The sequence below is a fragment of the Triticum urartu genome, chromosome 7 (assembly GCF_003073215.2).
Source record: "Triticum urartu cultivar G1812 chromosome 7, Tu2.1, whole genome shotgun sequence".
In the NCBI taxonomy this organism is placed as follows: Eukaryota; Viridiplantae; Streptophyta; class Magnoliopsida; order Poales; family Poaceae; genus Triticum; species Triticum urartu.
Window position 1 is genome coordinate 12793282 of NC_053028.1, and position 12067 is coordinate 12805348.

A 12067-nucleotide genomic window follows, 5' to 3' on the forward strand; every position below is an offset into this window, starting at 1 on the left:
TCGCTCTCTCACAGGGCGACGAGGGGAGGATCATCGGTTAGGATTATGCTATGCGATGCTACTTGGAGGACTTCAGTCTACTCTCTTCTACATGTTGCAAGACAGAGGCTGCCAGAAGCGTAGACTTCGAAAGGACTAGTTATCCCCCTCTTATTCTGGCATTCTGCAGTTCAGTCCACATATGATACCCTTATTCCATTTGATACCCATGCATATGTAGTGTAGCTCCTTGCTTGCGAGTACTTTGGATGAGTACTCATGGTTGCTTTCTCCTTCTTTTCCCTCTATCCCTTCTACCTGGTTGTCGCAACCAGATGTTGGAGCCCAGGAGCCAGACGCCACCGTCGACGACGACTCCTACTACACCGGAGGTGCCTACTACTACGTCCTGCCCGCTGACGACGACCAGGAGTAGTTTAGGAGGATCCCAGGCAGGAGGCCTGCGCCTCTTTCGATTTGTATCCCAGTTTGTGCTAGCCTTCTTAAGGCAAACTTGTTTAACTCATGTCTGTACTCAGATATTGTTGCTTCCGCTGACTCGTCTATGATCGAGCTCTTGTATTCGAGCCCTCGAGGCCCCTGGCTTGTAATATGATGCTTGTATGACTTATTTTATTTGTAGAGTTGTGTTGTGATATCTTCCCGTGAGTCCCTAATCTTGATCGTACACGTTTGCGTGTATGATTAGTGTACGATTAAATCGGGGGCGTCACAAGTTGGTATCAGAGCCGACTGCCTGTAGGAATCCCCCTTTCCAACTCCTTGGCCGAAGTCGAGTCTAGTCATTGAAAAACTTTTACTAACATGGCTGTGCGGCTTACGGGCCCACGTCGCCCTCTGGGTGGTATTAGGATCTTTTACTCCTCGATCCTTACTCTGGGACTTTGAACTCTCTTCTATTCGGGTTAAATGAATTTTGCTAAATCTAACATTAGGATCTCATTATCACTTTCTCCCGGAGAGCCCTTCATTACAGATGATGGACTGCTTCAACAGAAGATTCTGATAATACTCTCTGATGTTCTCCTGAAACTTTGTGCCATTGCTTTTGCAATTCATTACCACCGAAAAATCCCTATGGATAAATACTTACACCTGTCGTTCTTACTTTTATTCCCAGTTGGTCTTGTTATTACAAGACACCTTGAAATACTCGTCGTTGTTTCGATAATCCTTTGAGCTTACTGCCTTGCTGTTCTTTGTCACCTGAATACCCCTACGGATAATTCTCACACTTATCGAGTATCCGCTCATCCCCCAGTTGTTCATGTGTTTCACAATGGTCATCGAAATACTATTCGATCCTCCAAAAATCCTTAGTAGCTTATTGCTCTGCAATACTTGTCTGTTTGCATGATGGATGTTTTCCATATGTCTGACAATATTCGGTAGTATCCTTAGACACCGTCATTTTGATCCCTTTGATTCAACATGAGTGCGAATGCATGCAATCATCAGTTGATCCTTCTAAATTATCTTTCCGGCTCAGACGTCATTTTAAAACATGAGCTGGTTCTCAACAAATCCAATTGCCGTCGATTGTACCCCTAAGGCTATTCAACTTATCCATCCCTAATCAGAACATTGCTTCTGATCCCTTGATTTGAAAATTATAATTCCTTTGCATTTGAGCTCTGGATTAGTCAGTTGTTTCCATAATCCAATGCCTTTGCATTGTTACTTCCTCTGGTTGTGTGCCGGTGCTCACGTCAGCTCTGTTATGGACCGGAAGATCCTTTAATGGATTTTATCCGACAGCGTCCTTCATATTCAATAACCTTGTGAGCCTTCCCTCGGATACATAATGCCTTTGGCAAATGGTATCATCTACTTTCTCAACCTTGCTCTACTTTCGAGCTGGTGATAATTACTCCTGAAGTTTGTGGTATATGTTCCTAAGATGCCTCGATGGGTTGAACCAATGCCTTCTTTAATATGTGTGAACTCGATAGTTTTCACGAGTCATACACTTCTGGTATTTTGCCAGATAAAATTTCAACACTACAACTTCTTCGAAAGCGAAAAGTGAATGGAAGGTTATATATTGAAGAAGTGGGAGTCGACCTTGAACTTTGTGTTCATGCCCATGGACACGATGTAGATCTTATCATTAAAGCTTTTCTTAAATTAATTATTCCCTTGGTATAAGTTCATCTTATCTCTGGGATCTGGCCTTTTGCAATCGTGGTTCTGACCATGTTCTCCTTTAAATAACATTTCTCATGCAAGTTTAAGCATTTGTCTTCTGCAGAGCAATACCCTAGTCCAATCTCTACTTTGATCTGTCGTCGAGCATTACCCCCCTGGTATCTCGAGATTATCATGGAACTGCATAACCTCTTATGAGTTCTTCATCAGGTATTACATTCTCACGGACTCCAATTTTTCACGGGCCTTGAGTTATGAAACACTCAAGGACAACGATAACGGAATCGATTCAACGAGGATTAGAGATCTTCATCGCTTACATGTTTAATACTCCATGTCTGCCCTAGCCTGAACGGATACATCATTATCGTGCTAATTTTAATCATCAACATTCTGAGCTCTTCAAGGGTATCAACTGAATTCATGATGAGAAATACCATCCTTGCCCCGATGATTTGTGTTATCATCGGCCACTTTATTGCCTTCCCTTCAACACAAACTTGTCCGTGTTTGGTGTTATACCTTAAGATCCTTGCTATCCAGCAATTGTTCTCCTTTACCTTGGAGTATTACCACCTTTGTTGCTAAGAATGTCATGAGAATATCACCAACCTTATGAATTCTTTGTACAAGTGATACTTCCTGCCATCTCCGTTCATTCCTTGGTCCTCGTGTTGATTCCAACCGGGGTACCAACAAGTGAACGGTGCTGTTTGGATTCTGCCCTTCTAGCAGCCCTATTGCTTTGAAGTTAATGGTCGGCCGTTCATCCTTGGACTATTGATTATTGAATCACCATTCTGACATTGGTCGTGCAACCCAACCCATATTTCGGGTGCACCTTTCAACCAAGGTTTAATTGTGTATGTTTTCCTCGAGCATATTTCATTATATCATTTGATCTGACAAATGTTATCTCCTTATCCACATAATTGTGGAGATCCATTTTTTTGGATACCCCGTTGAATTGTCGCTGAGTCCATCAGCCACCTCCTCATCCTCTCCATGGATTAATGATGAACTCTTGTTTCGGAACTCGCTACCATAGTACATTTCCCGAGAATCTTACAATGTCGTCTCGTCAATTGTGTTGCACCTTTTCTTCTCAGGCATCCTGAGTCTGAGGTATCCTGACACCAATCAGATCTAAATCTTGGTCAGATATGATGGTTGGAACATTTTTCAAGAGACATATCATTGGTCCTTATATGACCCGGTAAGGTGATGTCATGCCTAGCCCACCTGACCGGAGGACCTAATGTTTTAGTTTCCTTTTTAGCAAGGTTAACCATTCTTCCATGAGGAAATGGAATGACTTTCTTTATAAATTGTTCCTGATGAATCCTTTGTATATCCAAATGCCCGACCTTTGTTTGAAGACCATGTCAGTGCTATCTCAAAGCATGTATGTGGTACTCCTATCATCGATAAGAACACTTGAAGCACAAAGCTAAATTTTCTTAATCAAATTATCCAAACATCGTTGTATGGATAATGTCATGAAATTTCTCTCCCCTACCTAAAAGGTTTTCTACATTATATCCTGTCATGGATATCATACTCTGCTTGTCCTTGGGAAGGGTATACCCCTGGAATATGTGTCAAACACGTTATCCTTTACACTGTTCGGTTTGATCTGATGATCACATTTTCCTTCCATTGGTTTGTTTAAACCTCCTTGTGATCTATAATATATAAGCAGTAATATTTCCCTGCTTGTGTAAACACCTCGTTGTACCACTCTGTCCGCAAGACCCTGTTGTGATTGTTGATGACATTCGGTAACCACCGATGGACGAGAACTTTGCCTATTGGTCCGCCTCGTTTCAACGAGCAGGAGAATGGTTCTCTTCGTCCCTTTGGTACCGATGTTGTTGCCGACTTAACCGACGGACTATCCTCTGACATGCCTTGCTCACATGATCGTGCAAGATGTCAACGCCCTTCCTAGTTTTAACCCACATGGTGGGCCCATAACCCACAGTTCCCAGGACCGAAACCTGACTCTCCTATACACCCTGTTTCCAAGGTTGTTCCTCGCGCTTGACTTCGTATGTAATTCACGGACCACCTGTCTAGTGATCTATTCTGGTATGAGGCGCAATACCTATTCTCGTTGCCCTGAAACCCTTTCACCTTCTGGTTAGGCATCGAACGATTGCCTATCCGTTTGAATGCTCCTCATGGTACCTTCTTACTTCACTCTCGATATCTTCTTAAGTTTCAAATCGAGAGATACTTATGCTTCTTCCCTGAGTTAACCTTCTGATGCTCGATCTTGTTAGAATCCATCCATATCGAGTTTTCCCTTCTTACCCTTTCGTATGTACGGTGAAGATCCTGAAGGAAGGACGACAACTTCATTATGATGACCTGAAGCAGAGAAATGAAGACATCAATTTATTGGACCGGCCTCTTCGAGAAGAGCAAACCAGGGTAAGAAGACCCGCTAGATTCGTTACCAAACCTTTCCCCCTTTCGCTACCTCTTAAATCTCGGGACGAGATTTCTTGTAGTGGAGGAGAATTGTGACGCCCGGATAGTTACCCTACAGTAATTCTCTGCTAATGATGCCACGTCACTTCAATTACTGTTGCTAATCTTTCTTTAGTACAAAACCGATTCAAAATCAATTCAAAATATGGCAAACAACAAAAGTTTTCAAACATAGAAACAAAAATGTTCGGAGTGAACCAAATATTGCACAGATAATTATTGTGGAAAAGCCACACCTTTTTAAAATGTTTAAATACTATGAGATGAATAAAACACTAGCAAAAAACAATTACATGAGTGCTATTAAATATAAACAAATATTAAACTAGTTTATTTAGTCACTAAAAACTTTTTTACAACTCCAATTTAGGTGTGGACTTTAACTTATTATTAAACTATAACTGTTAAAGAAATAAAATAAAACAGTAAAGGAAAATAAATAAAAGAAAAGAAAACACAAAAAACAGAAGACAATCAAAAAAAGAACCCCCCCCCCCGCTGGGCCAAGTGGCCCAGCTGGCCCCAGCCGCCCGAATGGGCCGGCCCACCCCGACGCCCTACTAGGTCGCCCCGACCCCCCCGGTCAAACCCTAACTGCTACCCCCCCCCGTTCCCCCCTCCCGATCAATCTGGATCGGGGATGAGACCCTCACTCGCCCCACCCCGCTCGCCCCCTCGCTTCCTCCCCGATCTGGATCGGGGGAAAAGGCGCCCGACGCCGCTCGACGCCCCCCGCGCCGCCGTTGCGCACCATGGCGCCTCCGCCCTCGTCGCCGAACCCCGACGCCGCCCGGTTCTGCCCCGCCGTCGCCGAGAGCCGCCCCATCCCCGTCGCCACGCCGGACGCCCTCGCCGACGGACGCCGCTCGCCGGAGCCGCTCCACGTCGCCTCGCCTCCTCATCGGCTCCGTCAAGCCTCGCCGGACGTCCTCATCCGCTCCGTCGTCGGACCACCCCAACCTTCCCCGAGCCCGCTGCCCGTGCCCTACTCCCTCCCCTGTGAGCTTCCCCTCTCCTCGTCCGTCACCGCGGTCACCGCACTCTGCGCACGCCCCTGGCCATCGCCCTGTACGCGCCCGCCCGTGCTCACCGCGGCCTCGTCTCGCCCGGCGTGCCGTCGCGCCGAGCCGCACCCGCAGTGCTTCTCCTTCCCGGAGCGCTCGCACCTGCCGTGGCCCGCACCACCGCAGCCCCCTGCTACCTCCGACGCGACCACCATCGCCGCTGCTGGCCACCCTTGGCCTCGCCTTCGTCCCCATGCCGGCGACCCCGCGACCGGATGGCCACGGCCTCGCCCCGCAACCGGGCGGGCTACGGCCTCCGCCCGACGCCCACACCCGCTAGGCCTTTGGCCCACTGACAAAGGGGCCCCAGCCCCAGAACAAAATGTTTTAAAAAAAAAAGAGAATTAAAAATAATAATTAACTAATTAACTAATTAATTAATTAATTAACTTAATTAATTGTTTTTAACTAACCTAATCAATTAACTAAACTAATTAAACCTGTTTAGTTAGTCATAGACAATGACAGTAGGACCCACATGTCAGTTTGACTAGGTCAACTGATTAGTTGACTGCTGATGTCAGCATGACATCATGCTGATGACATTAGTCTATTTTTTCGAATTAATTTAAATAATTAATTAAATTCCAGAAATTAATAAAATCTTTAGAAAACTCATATCTTTTAATCCGTAGCTCAGATTAAAATATATTTTCAACATGAAAGTTGCTCAGAACGACGAGACGAATTCGAATACGCAGGCCCGTTCATCCGCCACGCATCCCTAGTATAGCGAACACGCAACTTTCCCCTCCGGTTCGTCTGTCCGAAAACGCGAAACACGGGGATAATTTCCCGGATGTTTCCCCCCTTCACCGGTACCACCTCGTACCGCGTTAGGGCACACCTAGCATCACGCTTTGTCATGTCATGCATCGTCATGCATTTGTTTGCATTATATTTATTGTTTCTTCCCCCTCTTCTCTCGCTAGACACGAGACCGACGCCGCTGCTACCCAGTACGACTACGGTGTTGACGACCCCTCTCTCTTGCCAGAGCAACAGGCAAGCCCCCCCCCTTGATCACCAGATATCGCCTACTCTCCTCTATACTGCTTGCATTAGAGTAGTGTAGCATGTTACTGCTTTCCGTTAATCCTATCCTGATGCATAGCCTGTCCTTGCTACTACTGTTGTTACCTTTACCTGCAATCCTAAATGCTTAGTATAGGATGCTAGTTTATCATCAGTGGCCATACATTCTTGTCCGTCTGCCATGCTATACTATCGGGCCGTGATCACTCGGGAGTTGATCACGGGTATATACCTATACTTTATACATGATACATGTGATGACTAAAGTCGGGTTGGCTCGAGGAGTACCCGCGAGTGATTCACGGATTGGGGGCTGAAAGGACCTTTGTCCCGACGGCCCTCTGGGTGGATCTTTGTGGCGGAGCGACAGGGCAGGTTGAGACCACCTAGGAGAGAGGTGGGCCTGGCCCTGGTCGGCGTTCGCGGTGTCTTCAAGATAACACGTTACAACAGTACTTCTTAGGGACACAATGGACAGGACTTACCCACTCACTATCAGCAACGGGATAGTATACCTGCCTCCAGAAGCTTTAGTATTTCTTTTCTTACCACTTCTTTCATTTAGGATTCAGACGTCGTTGAGGATCACGAACTGGTTTGGCATCTGCTTCCAAATTTATTTTATGTTGACATAGAGTGGGACTAATGCCCTTAAGATCATCAAGAGTATATCCAATAGCAGCGGTGCTTCTTCAGAGTTTTCAATAATCTTTCTTCTTCATGCTCTGAAAGGTTAGCACTAATAATAACAGGATATATCTTCTTTTCATCAAGATAAGCATATTTAAGATTATCAGGCAAAGGTTTGAGCTCAAACACGGGATCACCCTTGGGTGGAGGAGGATCCCCTAAAATTTCAACAGGCAAGTTGTGATGCAGAATAGGTTCCTGTTTAAAGAATACTTCATCTATTTCCCTTCTTTCATTCATGAACATATCATTTTCATGGTCTAGCAAATAGTGTTCTAAAGGATCACTAGGAGGTACGGCAATAGAAGCAAGACCAATAATTTCATCCTTACTAGGTAATTCTTCCTCACGATGTTGTTTACTAAATTTAGAGAAATTAAACTCATGAACCATATCATCACCAAGCCAAGTAACAACATTCTTGTGCATCTATGGTAGCATTACACATTTTAGAAGGGTCTACCAAATATAATGGGACAAAAGCTATCTTGCGGAGAAGTAAGAACAAGAAAATCAGCAGGATATTTAGTTTTCCCACACAAGACTTCAACATCTCTAACAATTCCAATTGGTGCAATAGTATCTCTATTAGCAAGTTTAATAGTAACATCAATATCTTCTAACTCAACAGGTGCAATTTCATTCTTAATTTCTTTGTATAAGTCATGGTATAACACTAGCACTAGCACCCATATCACATAAGCCATGATAACAATGATCTCCTATTTTAACAGAAATAACAGGCACGCCTACCACAGGTCTATGTTTATCTTATCACAAGGTTTAGCAATTCTAGCAGTTTCACCTTCGAACTGAATAACATGCCCATCAATATTATCAGACAAGAGATCTTTAACAATAGCAATATTAGGTTCTACTTTAACTTTCTCAGGAGGTGTATAAGTTCTAATATTGCTTTTACGAACAACAGTTGAAGCTTTAGCATGATCCTTTATTCTAACAGGGAAAGGTGGTTTCTCAATATAAGAAGTAGGAACAATAGGATCATTATAAGTGACAGTCTTTTCTTCAACTTTAATAGGTGCAGCTACTTTTACTTCTATGGGAGGGATGATATTTAAACCACTTCTACCTAGGGAGATCAACATGAGTAGCAAAAGATTCACAGAAAGAAGCTACTATCTCAGAGTCAAGTCCATATTTAGTGCTAAATTTACGGAAAACATCGTTATCCATAAAAGATTTAACACAATCATACTTAGGTGTCATACCTGACTCCTTACCTTTGTCGAGGTCCCAATCTTCAGAGTTGCGTTTAATTCTTTCCAATAAATCCCATTTGAATTCAATAGTCTTCATCATAAAAGAGCCAGCACAAGAAGTATCGAGCATGGTGCGATTGTTATCAGAAAGCCGAGCATATAAATTTTGAATAATCATTTCTCTTGAGAGCTCATGATTGGGGCATGAATATAACATTGATTTAAGCCTCCCCCAAGCTTGAGCGATGCTTTCTCCTTCACGAGACAAAAATTATATATATAATTGCGATCACGATGAACAAGATGCATAGGATAAAACTTCTGATGAAATTCCAATTTCAATCGTTTGTAGTTCCATGACCCCGTATCATCACATAGCCTATACCATGTCAATGCACCTCCCTTCAAAGATAAAGGGAAGACCTTCTTCTTAATAACATCTCCGGGCACACCTGCAAGCTTAAATAATCCACAAACTTCATCCACATATATTAGGTGCTCATCAGGATGCCTTGTTCCATCTCCTGCAAAAGGATTAGCTAGAAGTTTTTCTAATATACCCGAAAGACTTTCAAAGCAGACATTTTCATTTTCAGTAGGTTCAGTAGGTTGAGGAGCAACTCTTTGCTCTATTGGTCGGGGTGAAGATACCCCGAACAAGCCCCTCAGAGGATTACTTTCCATAGTAACAAGTGATAGTAAATTTCAGCACACTATATAAATTTTTCCTTACCAAATTCCACCTACCAAACGCGCTTCACTCCCCGGCAACGGCGTCGGAAAAGAGTCTTGATGACCCACAAGTATAGGGGATCTATCGTAGTCCTTTCGATAAGTAAGAGTGTCGAACCCAATGAGGAGCAGAAGGAAATGATAAGCGGTTTTCAGCAAGGTATTCTCTACAAGCACAGAAATTATAGGTAACAGATAGTTTTGTGATAAGATAATTTGTAACGAGCAACAAGTAACAAAAGTTAATGAAATGCAGCAAGGTGGCCCAATCCTTTTGTAGCAAAGGACAAGCCTGGACAAACTCTTATATGATGTAAAGCGCTCCCGAGGACACATGGGAATATCGTCAAGCTAGTTTTCATCACGATCATATGATTCGCGTTCGGTACTTTGATAATTTGGTATGTGGGTGGACCGGTGCTTGGGTGTTGTCCTTACTTGGACAAGCATCCCACTTGTGATTAAACTCTATTGCAAGCATCCGCAACTACAACAAAAGTATTAAGGTAAACCTAACCATAGCGTGAAACATATGGATCCAAATCAGCCCCTTACGAAGCAATGCATAAACTAGGATTTAAGCTTCTGTCACTCTAGCAACCCATCATCTACTTATTACTTCCCAATGCCTTCCTCTAGGCCCAAATAATGGTGAAGTGTCATGTAGTCGACGTTCACATAACACCACTAGAGGAGAGACAACATACATCTCATCAAAATATCGAACAAATACCAAATTCACATGACTACTAATAGCAAGACTTCTCCCGTGTGCTCAGGAACAAACGTAACTAGTCACAAAGCATATTCATGTTCATAATCAGAGGGGTATTAATATGCATATAGGATCTGAACATATGATCTTCCACCAAATAAACCAACTAGCACCAACTACAAGGAGTAATCAACACTACTAGCAACCCACAGGTACCAATCACGGACTTGGAGACAAGAATTGGATACAAGAGATGAACTAGGGTTTTGAGAGGATATGGTGCTGGTGAAGATGTTGATGGAGATTGCCATCTCCCGATGAGAGGATCGTTGGTGATGACGATGGCGATGATTTCCCCCTCCCGGAGGGAAGTTTCCCCGGCAGAACAGCTCCGTCGGAGCCCTAGATTGGTTCCGCCTCGTGGCGGCGGAGTCTCGTCCAGAAGGATGGCTTAAGATTTTTTCCTCATCTAAAGACTTCATATAGCAGAAGATGGACATCGGAGGGCCACCAGGGGGCCCACGAGGCAGGGGTGCACCCAGGGGGTAGGGCGCGCCCCCACCCTCGCGGGCAGGGTGTGGCCCCCCTGGTGAACTTCTTCCGCTCAGTATTTTTTATATATTCTGAAAATGACTTCCGTGAAGTTTCAGGACTTTTGGAGCTGTACAGAATAGGTCTCTAATATTTGCTCCTTTTCCAGCCTAGAATCCCAGCTGCCGGCATTCTCCCTCTTTATGTAAACCTTGTAAAATAAGAGAGAATAGGCATAAGTATTGTGACATAATGTGTAATAACAGCCCATAATGCAATAAATATCGATATAAAAGCATGATGTAGAATGGACGTATCAACTCCCCCAAGCTTAGACCTCGCTTGTCCTCAAGCGAAAGCCGAAATCGAAAAATATGTCGACATGTTTAGAGATAGAGGTGTCGATAAAAATAAAATACGAACATGAGGGCATCATGATCATTCTTAGAACAGCAACTTATATAATTCTTGTCATATGATCACTTATGCTAAAGTAACAATTCAATCACAATTTCAAGTATGAATCATAAACTTCATTGAAAACTAACAAACTATAATCTCAGTCATTGGAGCAATTGCAATTTATCATAACATAGGAAAGAGTCAATATAAGAGCTTTTCAGCAAGTCCACATACTCAATTATCATATAGTCTTTCACAATTGCTAACACTCACGCAATACTTATGGGTATGGAGTTTTAATCGGACACAGAGAAAGATTGGGGCTTATAGTTTTGCCTCCCAACGTTTTACCTCAAGCGTAATGTCAACAATAATAGTTCATGAAAACTAACATCCAATTAGCCATATATACCAGGATCTTTCCAACATGTTGTGCTTGCCAAAAGATAAAATGTAAAAAGGAAGGGTGAAGATCACCATGACTCTTATGCAAGGTAGGAGATAAAAGTAAAAGATAGGCCCTTCGCAGAGGGAAGCAGAAGTTGTCATGCGCTTTTATGGTTGGATGCACAAAATCTTAATGCGAAAGAATGTCACTTTATATTGCCACTTGTGATATGGACCTTTATTATGCAGTTCGTCACTTTTATTTCTTCCATATCACACGATCGTATAAAGCTTATTTTCTCCCACACTAATAAGTCTTACATATTTAGAGGGAAATTTTTATTGCTTGCACCGATGACAACTTACTTGAGGGATCTTACTCAATCCATAGGTAGGTATGGTGGACTCTCATGGCAAAACTGGTTTTAGGGTGTTTGGAAGCACAAGTAGTATCTCTACTTGGTGCAAAGAATTTGGCTAGCATGAGGGGGAAAGGCAAGCTCAATCATGTAAGATGATCCATGAAAATATAATTTATCTCAGATGTAAGAAAACATAACCCATTATGTTGTCTTCCTTGTCCAACGTCAACTCTTTAGCATGTAATATTTTAATGAGTGCTCACAATCATAAAAGATGTCCAA